The following is a 15,630-nucleotide window of genomic DNA, read 5'->3' on the forward strand; positions in this document are numbered from 1 at the left end:
AATTCCTTTAACAGGAAAAAAACTAAGACTAAACTAAAACCCCAACAATCTCTTTGGAAGCAACACTAGAATCCTTTATCTCCTCTTCTGTAGTGGCAGCATGATGAGAGATTTGTGAAAGTCAAGGGGTAAAATAGGCTCATTTACATTTCAGAGACTCCGTCTGGAAGTGTTTCCTGTCTGCTTAACAACAACACTCTTTATAACCCTGAGATTAAGTTTTCTTTTGCCCTATATAAAGCATTAAAAAAGCTCCGACCTTTATTTACTAAATTATGCTTCTAATTAACACTGAATGCTTTTGCCCTAGATAAAGAATTGTTTATTGGATCAGAGCTAAGATTTTAAGATATGATGACTAACAGTACTTTGGGATATAATAAATCAGTGCCTTTTCAGTCATAGGTAGTGAAAAAAGTGCTCCATGCTGTACTTTTTTGAGCATCAGTTTACCAGCGATCCTGTAAAGCATCTGCCTTGGACCATCATACCGTGGAGATGAGAGCCAGATTTCACATGTTAACCATCCACCCAGAGGACAAGGTTTCTCCAGGAGCTGCAGTCCAAGTTAGGTACCTACAGACAAATTCCAAACCACCCAACATCCAGCAGCCTCTCTGTCCTTTCCCTTCGCAAAACCACTGCAGAATATGGCTGAAACAGGAACTTATGGCACACTGTTGGTCACGCAGCCAGCCAGCAACAAGGACGTGGCAAGCTCCCCTTTTTCAGAGTCCTCACATGCAAGCCCTGGAGTGGCAGACCTGTTTGTGGTGGGTTGACAGGCACAATAACCCTTGATCCTTGTCTCCACTCGCTGATGCACCCCACCCAGCATAGCCAGAAGGCAGGGACAATTTGTGGAAGCAACAGAGCAGTGGTAAGGCCATAGTTATAATTCTCCTGTGACTCACGGCATATTTTGTTCCTGCTGCCATACGATTTTTAAAGTTCTCCTATCCCCCAGGAAGTATATCAGGAGGTTTTTTTCTTCATCCAAATGGGCATTTTCTCTTATTACTTTCTGAAGTAAAGCTTGAGCTTATTTCAGCTCCTGAAGGGACCAGCTGCCCTCAGGAAAACAGGCAGTTCACTCATTTTTTGGCTGTGGGAGGCGATGGCTGCTTTTGTAATGAGAGGTATACAGAAGAGGCAGGATCTGTTTGTTACTTCATTCCACAGCTTTTGCCATAATCCCCACTGAATTCTGAGCATGCCTCCCTTATCCCTTGTCTTTCCTTTCCCTAACAATCTGGTTCTAACAATCATAGGTAAACCCCAGAAGACTTGAGCAGAATTACATTGTTGTGATTCTAATTTGGTGACATTGCCCAGAAAAATACGCTCTGGTTTGAGATAGGTAAGAGCTTAGGAAGTTAAACCTGTGTTGTGCACAATTCAAGGATCATCAGCCCTTGCTGTGCTTTTCACAACAAAACATAGGTATTGACTTTAAAAGGGCTTTGCACATTGCATTTCCCAAATAGCAGCCTTCAGGACATCACCCTCGCTTCCTTTGCTGGGTGTGGAAAAGAAGGCAAGACCAGACTGCTGTGAAGGAGACAAGAGTTTTCCTATGGACATCAATAGGAATCCAGCCTTTAAGTATTTATTGTTACTCTGTTCTTTCTTGTTTAGCAACTGCAAGCACCAGTAGCATTTTAATTTGGACTGGAATACTTAAAACTTTGTCTTTTCAAGGACTGCTAGCATCAGCTACTTTCCCTGAGCAATGACCCCTACTGATGGGCATGTTTGGTAATTAAAATTTTTCCTAAAGTGCCTGGAAATTTTGCCTGATTAAACCTTTTCTCAAAGTCAGACTGAGTTTTCTAAGGAATCAAAAGGAACAGAAGTTGCATTTTTCTCATGCTGAGTTCATTACAGAAGTCTTCATTTAGCAAAGTGCCTTCCAGCTTGGAGTGTATGAGCAAGCCCACTGAGACTAATAGGATTATTCTAAGCTGGTAAGGCATGTTCTTATGTATCTTGCTGAAAATTAAATGAGGCATGATGTGATTGAGAAGGATCCAGGGGAAGTCCAGTGTGATCAGGTGGAGTGGACTCAAAACATGAAGTCCAGCCTGTATGGAATAATCACATGAGAGGCCTGTCACTCTCAGAGGAAGCCACTCGAGAAAGCACGTGTATGCCAGCATGTAGGGTCACATGCCCTGGGAGGGCATGGCCCTTTTTTTTGGAACAGCGTAAAGGGCCTTCCAGAGAAAAGTTAGCTTGGCTGATTCTTCCATGAGACGTGAAATAAAAAAGCCTGGTAAAGCTTTTACACATCAGCTGACCCAACTCTTATTTAGTTCCCTTACTTTGTTTTTTTTCATTGACAAGGTCCCTTTCCAGTTAGATTGTCCAAAACCTCTGGAAAAGTCCCCGGAACAACCCAAACTGTAGTCCTGTAGTATGTTCACCTCAAACCAGAAAATTCAGAAACACTTGCTGTTATTAAAAAAAAAAAAAAAAAAAAAAAAAAGGCCTGGAGCAACATAAACACAGTCTCAGGCCCTGCAGCACTACCCCCCGAACTAACTCTGATCCTGTCAGCATTCTCCTGCTGTGCCTCAGCAAAAGCAGATCAGGACGTAGCTGTGGAGTCTCTGATGAATGTCCTGAGGCTAAAGAAGTTTTGCTAATGATTCATTAGCACGTTTCTCTTAAGTCAAGTGAAGTTTATGAGAAGTGCTGTTCTTCAAGTTGGGGTTCTCTGCAGCCCCAGTGGTCAGCATAAGGTCTGAGATCACTTCCTGAACTAGAAGAAAGACTTGGATTCTGGTTTTCCAGAAAAAAAAAAAAAATCCAACATGGAATGAGAAAATTCCCATTCTTTTGGATTTTTTTCCATGATGTTTTTCACATCCTCTGCTCAGCTCTATCAGAAGGGTGTTGGCAACCTAGATATCCAAAGGACACTTATCTAACCCTTAATACCCTTCTAAATTTAAGAATTCTATTCACTTTAATGTCATTCTAGTAGATTCAAGTGGGAACTAAAGCATGTTCTGAGACATTTTCATACAGAGCATTGCAGGTATAAGATTTATATATCATTGTATTCAGTATGCTTAGGAAACAGATAATCCTATTCATCTAGCTTTGCCTTATCAACTTAAATAGGTTCTCATGTACCAGGCGTCTTCAGTAATTGAATAGTGAAATTGCAAAGTGAATACATTATTAATGCTTCTAGGAATAGACCTAGCACTTCATAAAACAGAGGGAGTAAGATTTCAAGGTGGTGGCACAACTTGCTTTTAACAGCAGTGAAAAAACATATCAAGGAATCCAAAAGCTCCACTGAATAAGAGAAGTAGCAAGCTAAGCTACTCAGAATATGGAAATATCCCAAAGCACAGTTCAATAAAGAAGCCAAATGTTTTGTAAAAAATGCCATAGTTACAGCTGAACAAAATATACAGTCCACCCAGAGGAACGAATGAAAAATCCTTATGAAGACATCCTACCTCCTCCCCAAGAAGTTCAGTTGGGTTACACCAGTTAAATCCCGCACCCACAAATCTTAACTTCTGCACAGAGCTATTTCTCCCCAGTCCAAGGCAAAATTTCTCAGAAGTGGGCATCAGGCTGGCTGTTGTGCCGATGAAAAGAAGCTGGTGCATCTTGATCACACCTTATTAAATTCTTAGGGTAACTGAAGTGATTGATTTCTCTTAGAGTCCAAGGAGAGTGGATCTTCTACATGATGATCTTTCTAGCAAACCAGTAACTCACCCTGTATTTTATGTCCACCTAACAATGTCACCAACTGTTGTTTTGCTCTTCTGTGCAAGGTCCTGTAACTCACATAAAAGTGCCACCTTCTACCTCCATATTAATTATTTTCAGCCTTATTCTAGGATATTCAATTATTTGGAAAAATAAAAGGCTTTACCCTAGAGTTGGGTTTAGTGCATTCAGTACACACTACATTTTATACTCTAATACTAGTATCCACACTTGAGCAGGTAAGAAAGTTTAAAATGACAAGCCAAGTCTCCTGTGGGTAGATCCCATTAATACCTTTCAATGCTGTTAAATACTGTTGTAATAATTTGGTGTTTGTTGAAGGTGTGTGGAAAACAAAACACAACCCAAACAAGTTTTTTCAGTGAGCAATGAAACCAGTGAAAGTGGATCTCCTGCACCTATAAGAAGGGTGCTACAGGACATTAACTCCTGCACATCCCTGTACCTCTTTTTCTCTTGGACAAACCAGTCTGGCAGAAGCTATTGTATGCTGTGGCTAATCTAGAGCAAAACTCATGCAGATGACACTACTCAGTACAAGAAAGACAGCAACAGTTATTGTCTAACAAGATTTAAGGGCTAAATTTGGCTAACTTAATGCCCTCAGCAAGGGCATTAAATCTGCATAGCTCACCTCTTCTACCCACCAATTCTCAGGAAACCCATGAGAACACAATGACCTTAAACACCGATTTTTCCAGGAGATTCTGAAATTATTGCAAGAATTGCCTAACATATAACTGCCTGAGTCTCTCCCTTAGGAAACAGATTAAAAAAAAAAAAAAAATCAGGACTAAAGAACTAGATGCCAGCTACTTGAGAGCCTGACAATCATCATCTTCTACAAGTTAACTCATCCTCCCTTCATCATCTATTAATAGACACCTATGTGCACATGCACACACATTTGCTTCTAGTAGAATTCTTGCTGATGTAACATGAAATCTTCCATTTGTTTGTGTCTTGGAAGTTGCTTCTAAAGTGAAAAACGACTTGCCTTTCCAGAACAGCAAAATATGTTTGAGGTAACACGAAAAATAATTCATGCACTTAGAAAATGATAACTGTATCAGTTTTCTCTTGTAGAAGAAAGTGTCTGAACAAAGTCAGTCAGTTAAACAAAAAGGTTTATTGATTCCAGGATTACTTTTTTCATTTTTGTGATTGGATTTGGGGTTGGGGGAAAAATTCCTGAGAGACTGGGGAGGGAAAAAACCAAGACATAAAAACAGAAACAGGAAAAAAGAAAGGTAGGCACATTACCAGAGCACGTAAGACATGGAATGATTAAGTGGGAGAAAAATTATAAGGGACAGCCAACCTCTATTAAGAGTCCAGACTTGGACAACAGCTCTGAAGCTGATTAGGAAAGAGCTGAAGGACATCAGAGGAGATGGTCCTGTGTTCCTGGTTTTCTGTAGGAGCTGAAAAGTAATGTGTTGCCACACTGCCTTCCACCTCCTCACAGGGTATAAAAAGCCTCCAAAAGGGCCTCTTCCATTAATAGGAAGGAATGGATGATCTGTATAGTAGGTTACCTTCACTATCTCAAAGCAAAATCTCACGTATTTTTAGAAAGAACAACCAATTCCTTTATTTGGCCCTTTACATTCCATGTCACATTCACTTTCCCAATATTGAAATGTTTTGTCAAGCATTGCCACTTCTCAGGAAAGGGGATTACTCTTGAAAGTTCTCAGCAGTGCATAGGTTGAAGTCATGAAGAAGGAACCAGTATTTTGTTGCCTGAGTGTCAATAAGACCCACATGGTACAATTTTCCAAAGCATCTACTTGCTTAAGGATCTTCAGATCCATTCATGGAAATCACTGGGGAGTCTAAATTCTACTGAAGATTCCTATTTGACTTAAAAATGTCTTTAAAAATTGCTTTTTAATTTCATGTAGTGATTGAAACATGGGCCACGGGCTAGCATGGAAAGATGACTGGGAATATAATAGGGTTTTCCAAAGCATCCTACCCACTTCTGTGCTTTCATTTATCCCTTCAGCCATTTTCTGCATCCTTTATTTAAAAAATCTTTTCTTCCATGCTCCTTACTGGCCGAGTTGGATCATAAAATTGTAACTCCTTACTCTTGGAGTCAAATAGAATTTATCTGTACTGCGAACATTGGTTTGATTTGATTATGGGGGGTTTTTTTGTGTTGAAAGTAAAGGTTTAAGGATGATGAATAGAGCATAGCCTTACATGCCAATATATGACAGCTGGCTCCTGGTAAAACAATCCATCAGGTCCTTGCTTGTGCCCATTTGCAAAGATCGAAGAGACAGCAATGACTTTCTAAAACAGCATGTGGCTTTAAGGCCATGAAATCCACTCTACTGCTGCATACTCAGAGTTCTATGGGCATGCAGGTATGTCAATTATTTTCCCCAACCAGCTTGTGAAACAAGCAATAAACCCTGAAATGCTCCAACACTGTACCTACATGGTTCCTGCTGCAGAGAAGACAGCCAAGAACATACTGTATACTGCCTTCCTACAAACCAGTTTACTTATAGCATAATTGGCAGAGCACGGCTATTGCAAGAATACAAATGAAGCATATGCAAATCACCTTTCCCCCCTCAAACTCAAAGGCCTCTCTGCAGCCACAGAGGTGTGTGCAATACAATAGAATCAGTCAGATGGGACCATCCACTTGAGTTCACAGGCAGTAGTTCCCATCAGGGCATTAAGATGATAACATGGGAGATATTCTGACTGGCAGACAAGTTAGACAAGAGCAGCAGCTACACCACTAAAAATATTTTTCAATAGACATAGGACTCACTATCCATGGCCCTAGGACTCGCATGTATTTTATAAGAAGGGTTTAGCTCATATTTAAGCCTACATTCTTCAATTTTGTCCCAAAGGCAAAGGGGTTGGTCACAATCATGAGAGTTTAATTAACAGTGGAGATGTGATGCCAAGATTTTGTAGAGCGTTCATAAAAGCACTCGGTTCTAGTGAATTTTCCTTCTCTTGCTGGAGCTGATAAACCCATAACAATGGGCCATAAAAATGAGCGAGTCTCCTTCCCCAGCTAGTCTGGCATTTACATACAGCTGCAAAGATAGATAGCGAGAAGGTTTAGACCCAGCTGGCAGAAATGTCAGGTCTTTCAACTCTGTATCTCTATTACATCAAATACAAACAGCATTAGCTTCTAGCCGTGCCAGTCCTTGGAAAAAATGCAAGTATTTGGGTGAAGAAAGATTGGCTAAATCTAAGCCTGGACATGGCTGGAGAAATTACAAGGAAGCAGGAGAAAAGGAGGAGCCAGAAATAAATTTAAAAGCTTGCTTTCACCCTGTATCACAAGCTATCAAGAGATAAATCTCACTTTGCATGTGTCTGATCTCAAGATCACTAGAAGCTGCTTTCTGAGCTCTTTATTGATGTGTCTCTCCCCTAACTACAGAGGACCAAGATAATACATCCACCCTCAGAGATGGGCAAGAAAGTCGCCCCAGTTATTATCTAAGATAAATTTAAAAACAAATACTACCGTGATGCTCCTTCCCTCACAGCTCCTGGAGCCAATACCTTCCTACAGTAAATGTCCCCCAAAGCAGCTCAGTGTTAAACATTTCATAATAACCAAATAGCCATTTTCCCCTTTGCATTTGAAAACAGGATACATAACTTTTAACAATCCATCTGGGCTCAAAACACCTTCTAGATTTAAAAATCCAGGCTGAATTTTTCTTCTTTTGATTTGCTTGCAGTAAATTTTCACTCAATACAGAAACCAAGGGAAGGTACCAGTCCCAGGAACAAGTCATCCAGGGACAGTTCTTCCTTTGGGGGAACACTTTGCCCTGCATGATCAGAGCGGTTGTACTACCTGAAGAAGTTAACACTGGCTCTTCATGCACCCAGTGTTGTTAGGATACCAACTTCCTGTAACAAAGTTTTCTTGACAATTTGTTAATACCTGTGAAAGTACCTCCTGAAGTTGGCTAGAAAGTTCATGAGCTTCAATACTCAAGAAAACCGATCAGTTCATTTCAGAACACTCTCAAAATTAAGAGCTAAAACCATAGGCTATCCATAAATCCAAGACCTTAAAAGTTATCTGAGAGAGAAGAAAGCAGAGAAGAGTATTCACATAGAGATTCTGTTTGAAAGGTCACAGAGTGTGATGGTGTTCTAAGGACAGTACAGACAGATTGCATCCAGCTGCAAACTAGAATTCATTTTCTGACACCCTGGATAGAGCTATAAACAAAGCATAAATATGGGGCTTTTTCCTAGTTCCAAACTAACATCTGTGCAAAGAAAAGCCACAGTCCATTCAATTGCAAACACATGTATGTGCACACACTTTGCCAACTAGCAATAAACATGGGAAACCTGGAAATCCTGACTTCAGGGATGATTCTTACCTCCTTTAGCACAAGCTGATCAATCTTATATCCTCACCACAGGACCACAGATTCCAGAAGTTTGAGTACTCAGCAGGCTACTGGGAGCCCTAGCAAACCCCCAGAGCCACTCCCAGGTTCTACCTGGCACAGGGAATTCAAATGCTCCAGAAGCTCCAGTAACTGACTTCCACAGTTATAAAACTGGATGCTGCAAGGTTTTGGATGGGGATTCTCCTCACCATCTCTAGATCTCGTCTCAATGAGTGTGCTGCTGTGACAAAGCAGTTTACTTTCAGTTGTTTTTTAGGGCCTGTGAAGAGAGGCATTCTCAGCACAAAGGGCCCAGGAGGACTGACATTTCTTGGGCTGAGTTCAAAAGCTACAAGAGTTCAAAGACTCTGCTGTCTCCTATATATGGTCTTTCCAGATTGTAGAAGGGCATGTTCCTCAGAGGATGGAAAGCTTCTGCTGAAGGTATTCTCTAAATTAACTGCAAGCATCACTTCTCAGAGGAGCTGAATACTAGAGCAGACGGAAACTGTACTTGGAGAGCAACTGGGTGTTCATCCAAATTCCTCTTCTTGAATGAGACCATTAACACTCCATCATTAATACTCCATCATTTCCTTTCAATATTAAATTTAAAAAATGCCTTATCAATTGTTCTATGTTCCTTCAACTAAATTGTGAGTAGGAGACAGACAATAAAGCATACTTTGCCATACACTGCAAAACAAACAAATGAAAATAATTACTCTTGGGAAAGCCATATTTATCTATAAAGTTACTTAATAGGCTTCAAGGCATTTTTATCAAAACAAGGTTATCAATGGAAGTTCCTTCTGGCCTCAAGCATTCCATACACAGAATTCCAAGTGTCAGAGAAAACCATGTTTGCCAAAACCCAAGCAACAGTTGTTCACACAGTGCTCTGGGACTGATGTCTGCTTTCACTGCCTTCAAAGTAGGATGGCCACCTTTTCCTAGGACAGGCACTTGACAAAATAATTGTCACCAGCAATGTCCTCATCTACATTTTTCAATATGACCATATGGTACCTCTCACACATTCCTGAAATAGAGCACCCAGGAAGAACTTTCCAGTGTGAAATCCCACTTGGGGTTAATTCAAACTGACTCTCAGTCTGAGAAGTTCTATGAATTTTCAGGCTTTCTGAGGGACACTCCACTGAGAATCCAGAACAATTTCTCCTAGGTAAACAACCAGCTTTATTCAAACTGCTGTTAGTCACTGGACCCCTGTGCACAGGGGCTGACAGCTGTGTTTTAAGTTAGGGAAGTTTCACTTAACATTAACCGTCTCTTCAGGAGGTCATTGCTAGCTCAGCACGACAGCCAAGATTAAAGAAACAACAAAACTCCCTCAGAGATGTCCAAAAGAAGTGCTTCTAGAGAAATGCAATGAAACAGGACCAAACCAGAAACCCTCAAAGCAAACCTCACTCTGTTTGCTAAAAGGCCTAGCTCTTCTTTGTTTACTGAATAAATGTATTCCAATCTACTGATCCATAAATATGCAGAAGCTGTTCTTAAAAAGAGAAAAAATAATCCTTTGTACTTACATGGCCCTAGTTGATCCCCACCCCAGGGGATTAAACGTATTTCTCTCAGTTACAGGCGCATGGTTTCACAATGAAAAGGAATTTAACAATAAATTCACAACTCAGTATTCCAGGCCAACATACAAGCAATCATGTAAGCAAGTGGTGTAAAATTGGAATTATACCCAACAAGCCAGTTATTAATAGGAGACTAGCCAGTTACTTGAAAATGTTATTCAAGAGGCCAAGTATTCTTGTCCCTCTTTTCTGTATTTTAAACTCAGCTGAAAAATGTGGTCTTACCTTCACATCTATACTTATAAATGCCTTTCCTCATATTTTATAGAGATTAAAGGGCCTCGTGCACTTAATATCCTTCAAAACAAGGCCTTTCCACAATATATGTGCATATATATGTAAATATTTTCCCGCTTAAATGGCAACATCTAAATTAACAATTTTCTCCTCAGTCAGTGAGGTACATGGCGACAGCAGTGACTGCAATGGTGATTATGGTAAGTTCTGGAGCAAAGCTCCCAAAGGAGCTGGGGGGAGGTTCCTGGGCTCAGGGGAACTCAAGTGAGAGTGGAGAGACCTGGCAGAACCAAGCAGCTCTCACTCATCTCTGTCTCATTAGGACACCAACGCCTACCTTGGGAAGCAGTAGAAGAGCCTCTCTTAACATTTTGAAATATCCCTACTGCCACTGGTTTTAAGGCTTCATTCAGTTACTTTAAAAGCCAAACTTAAAGCTCTGCTGTTTATAGATATCAACATTTTATACCATTGACCTTTCATTCCCTCCTTTTCTTAGTGAGTATTAAATGCTTCTCAATCAGATTTAAATTTACTTCCAACGTCATCTAGACTAACGAAATTAGCTACCACTGCCTTAACTTGATATTCAAGCACAAAGCTATTTTAATAAATGTCAATGAGCAAATTAAATATTTGAATTTTGATGTTGGTCTCCAGAAGCAGAAGAGATTTAATGCTCATCTAAGGAAAAACATAATTAACATTCAGGTCAGACCCAACCAACAAAACCTGCTGAGTGTTCAGCTCTGACACATTCCTAGTTACTTTTGGAAGCGCTAGTCATAAGATCTGTTTGCATATAAACATATGTGACAAAACTGACAAGCGAATTGTGTATAATTTTAATATTTCCAGATTACTACAACATGGTTATCAATGAACTGGTGACATGGATGCTGTTGCTACGGGATGTGGTTTTACATTTATATAACACAGGAGGCATTTGCCCTACCAAGCAGGTCAAAGCATGTGTGAGGTTGCTTTGTAGCAGTAGAATTTAATATTTCATTTGGCTGTGGCCAAATTCTGTTCAGGACACTGAAAAAAACCCAAGGATCAACCTTAGCCTGCCTTCTCTCCCCATATGTGTTCTGCAATGATTTACAGTAGCTTGGCTACTTCTCCAAAATACGCCAGATGCCAACATGTCCTATACACCAGCTAGTCTTGGCAGGCCTGCTCGTGGCATTCCTGGCTTACCTGGACCCTTTGACAGCTGACATCACAGGTGCAGATTAGCACAGAGCCAGTGGCTGTCCTGCACTGTGGGGCAGTCCTCAGCCTGGTCAGAAGAGGAGCAGGCTGCTGACACAGGCACCCAGATCACCTGCACTGGTTGGGTGCTCTTATCACATACAACAATATGACATAGATTGCAGCACTTCAGCCAACACGGCAGGAAGAAAGGATTCAGCAGGACCATGGAAGAGGCAGGTCTGCAGTCTTGACCCCTTAGTCCTACCCAGAAGGCCAATATTTCTCTGAACAGGGCTCTGAAAACAGGCATGGACAGATAAACAGGAGACAGCAGGAAATGGAAGCAAAGCAAGTTTGGGCTGAAGTTTAACACATCATGTTGTATACAGAACCCACTAAATGTATATCCTTTCTACTGCATTCTATTATCTCTCCCACTTTAATCAGCAAGCACTTCAAAGTCAAGACAAAGAGATGTAGATTTGATCAGACCCTTGATTATCATTGATAGAAGAGGGCAAACAAACATACAGCACGGAGACAAGGTAGAACAAGGAGGTAATTGATATTGTAAGCAAACAAATAGGAGATGTGGCACTGCAAACACCGAATTCCATTTCTGAGGAAGCTAACAAGCAAAAAGAAAGTGCCTTTGCCTGGAAACCTGCATGACCAAGACACATAAAGTCAGTCATTTGCAGCTAATAAATTGCAGTCTGGATACAAAAACCTAATGAAAAAAGCTGAGCGCAAGATGAGGTACTGCCATCCTGAGTATCACTGTGCAAGTTCAAGGACTCCACACAGCACTACTCTTCACTTGGTACATCCTGTGTTAATAACCTGGGGCCTTACTGTTAATTACTGCTGCTCCCAAGTAATCACTGGGGTAACATTGTGGGAAGTGGCTGTGATGGTGAAAAACGAGTGGCCAGTGCTGCAGCCACAGAGAAGCCCTTAGAGAAAGACTAATACTGAAAGAACAAATAACAAAATCAACCCAAACCGTGGCAAAAATCTCTACTTGAAAGAGGAAATAAAAATCCTCCCAGCAAAAATGCTGTTTTGAATTCAATTAGTGGTTATTAACTCAATTGCCCTGAATTTCAATCCCTGTCATTCACCATTCAAGCAGAGCAGGCACGAATACAGAGGAGAATGGAATGCTGTGGTACAGCAAACATTTGTTTTCCATCCTTGGATAATCCTAACAAGGTGTCATTGTATTCAGTGCACCAGAAAATTCTAGATTTCCCATTAGAGCTAATTTCATGGGCTCTGGGATCAACATGAGCTCTCTGTTAAGACACTGTAAATTCAACAACTTCAGTGAAGTCATCTCAGATTTATGAAGGTACATTTGGCCTTTTGACTCCCTGAACTTAATGCCAATTGAGATAATTCTGTGTTAAAAAAAAAAAAAAAAAAAAAAAAAAAAAGAGAGAAAAGCTATGTTATGATCATTTCAACAGCAATTTATTTGAAAAGAAACTCTGGAAAGAAGTCTTCAGAGAAAACTATTATTAAGACATTATTAAAGGAGCTAAGAAATGAAAAAGAAAGTAAAGAGCTGAAGGATGCTCAATTAAGAGACGTTCCAATATAGGCTTTGTTTTGAGCTGTCACTGACAGAAATGATGGTATCTAATTGGTAGGGAAGGTATTATGAAAAAATGGGGAATGGCAGAGCCAGGACACAGGCAAGCAGCTTTACTGCTAACTTTAATTCACCATGCAGAGTTTTAATTGAGGTACAAAGCATAAGTAGCAGCGCCTTGCCTCCAACCCTCCAGAGTGAGATCTGTCCCAGAGCTTCACCCCCAGAAAAAAGGGGAAACAAGCTGAGGCAAAACCAACAGAAAACAAGAAAATAGGCTGGAGAAAACATAGGCCATCTCTTATGTTGTATGTCTGAACAGCCTCAAATCTGTCCCATCAGATCAGTACCACCAAGAAACTAACACACTGCTTTTCCTGCAGAAACAGAACACATGAAGGAAACACAGGTTGGTTCAGTGTGATCTCCATGTCTGTTACCAACTCCTGATGCTACATCACATGAGTACCAGAGATACTATAGTCACTCATCATATCCCATGTCAAAAATCTGGAGCTGCCAGGCTGAGATGCCAGGAACCAGGTGTTTAAAGGTCCAGAGCAGGGAACTTTTGAGTTTCCAGACCGTGGGAAGCCCCAGGATATTCTCAGTCTTGCAGCAGTTCTCTGCCAACCGCTGTAGACCTTCTAGCCACAGCAACAACCAGGGCTCCTTTGGCAGGTTGGTCATCCCATCTGAGACTGGCAAAAACAACAAGCCCCCCATATCACTTTGTATTTAACTGGCTGTGTTAATTTTGGTCCCAGAACAAAGCTGTAATAAGGGATTAGAAAGCCACGTGAGGAATGTAGTCATGGGGAATCTAAATTCAGCATCCTCTTGGACACCAATAAATTAAAAAAGAACATGCAAAAGTTTTCTGATTTTGACTAACCAAAACCCACTGGAAAGCTCACACCCACATGTTTAATTTACTTGGCATATTTTCATTTAAAATGCCTGGAAATTCATGTGTCTTTTAAATTAACTCAGCTATATAGTAATAGGCCAAACACATCAGTTGCTGGGAAATCTCACAATGTCCTGTCTATTTTTACTTCTTTTAGTATCCTTACTAATTTAAAACACCATCACTCATAACAGCAAATTATTCAAATTTTAGCAAGAACAACCCTCTCAGAGGCCAGTATTTGGTAAGATTCTGTCATACCAAATTCAGTTTAATTTAACAGCAATAATGATCCCTTCCAGGACCAATGATATGACAAGGAGATATTTGAAATTGAGCTCAGGGTCCTGACTGTTTGTTATAAAACTATGATCTACCTACAGCTGGTTTATTTTATAAAATCATTATAGTAGCTTTACATCTGAATAGGTTTTTTTGCCCAAGGAAAACATCCCTGGGCTAATGCAATTTAGTTTGTTGATTTGTGATTTTTTTATTCCCCTTTTTTGTGTTCTAAGCTTCTCTGCCTACTGATGCATTACCTCCTCATGGGCAATGCCCACTGAGTGCATAAAGATAGGATTCAAGTTACTTGATAAATGCTGGTTTGATCCCAGGATATTTTGTTGAAACACCTACCACATAAAAACAATTTGCATCTTTTCTTGATGCTAAAAAAAACCGTTCTGTTACTGTGGAAGCTGAAGTTTAGCCACCTCCACCCACATACATACACCTCACCTTAAGAGCAGAATGAGTGAGATTAAAATTATGTCCATTTTGACTGAGAAGGGCAAAAACCCTCTGAATCTACTTTTCCTGACTTGGATGAGGCCAGTAACTGACCCCAACAGTAGGTTTGGCAAGGTACTCACACATGTCAAAACAAGTTGTAGGATTGTTATCAAACCCTTCTGACTTCATCAGCCTGTGATATAATCACAAGTAATCCCAGGGAAGTGGTAGAAATTAATTACTTTGGGATATCAGAATGAGGAGTGCTGTGGATGAGAGGTCAGATTTTAAACATATCTGAGGAGTCATAGATGCTAAAAGATGCCAAATATGAAAATCAAAGGCACTGATAAGCCTAATTGACATTGGTCCAGACCTTCTGACTGTAGGAGTGGAAGAATCCTACCCCCAAAAATCTCCAAGTCTCAATAAGATGCAGAAGGAAAATTTAACCCCTTGTATCAGTGCTGTATCAGGAATGCAGGCACAAAGATTTTAGGGTCAGATTTAGGCTATGCAGGCACTGCTATGCCTATGAACTGCTAGTAATTTTGAACAAAAGGAATTTCCAAGTTCCCAAAGACATTATGTACCAGAGTCTTCAAATATCACATCTTCTGAAACCCAAACCAGTGCTTTCTCCAAGCTTCCAGACAAATCTTTGGAGCTTGAATCACACCAATCTGTCTACACACAACCTACACTACATATTCTCCACCACGGAAGAAAAACTCCCAGGAGGTGGCTGGCATTTTCCCTGAGCACTATTTATATCACACATTATTCATTTGAAGAGCTCAGGAAGGTTTTCGTTGTCCCTTGTGAAATTAGCTGTGAATTAAATATAAAGATGAAAACATGGAACACACTAATATTGTGTTGCATATAACAGAATATCCTTTGAGGGATAAAATACAGCAGCACAGCATTTATGTGTACTACTGCCTCAGGTTTTTGTTTCATGCTCTCTACTTTCCATCCAGCTCCTTCATGAGGAAAATTCTTGACATTTTTCACTTTGCCTAGGTCAACATTTACCAATTTACTAAGACAAAGTCAATGGATTTGTTTTCTTCCATTTCTTCCACTTGAAATGCTGCTAAATGTTTATCATTTCAGTGATTAAAAAAAATTATATTCATATCCACAAAGAATTTCACTGTCACTACAAGA

This window comes from Corvus kubaryi, unplaced genomic scaffold (assembly GCF_017639235.1).
Source record: "Corvus kubaryi isolate FWS band 111438036 unplaced genomic scaffold, C.kubaryi_AGA036_p1.0 71, whole genome shotgun sequence".
In the NCBI taxonomy this organism is placed as follows: domain Eukaryota; kingdom Metazoa; phylum Chordata; class Aves; order Passeriformes; family Corvidae; genus Corvus; species Corvus kubaryi.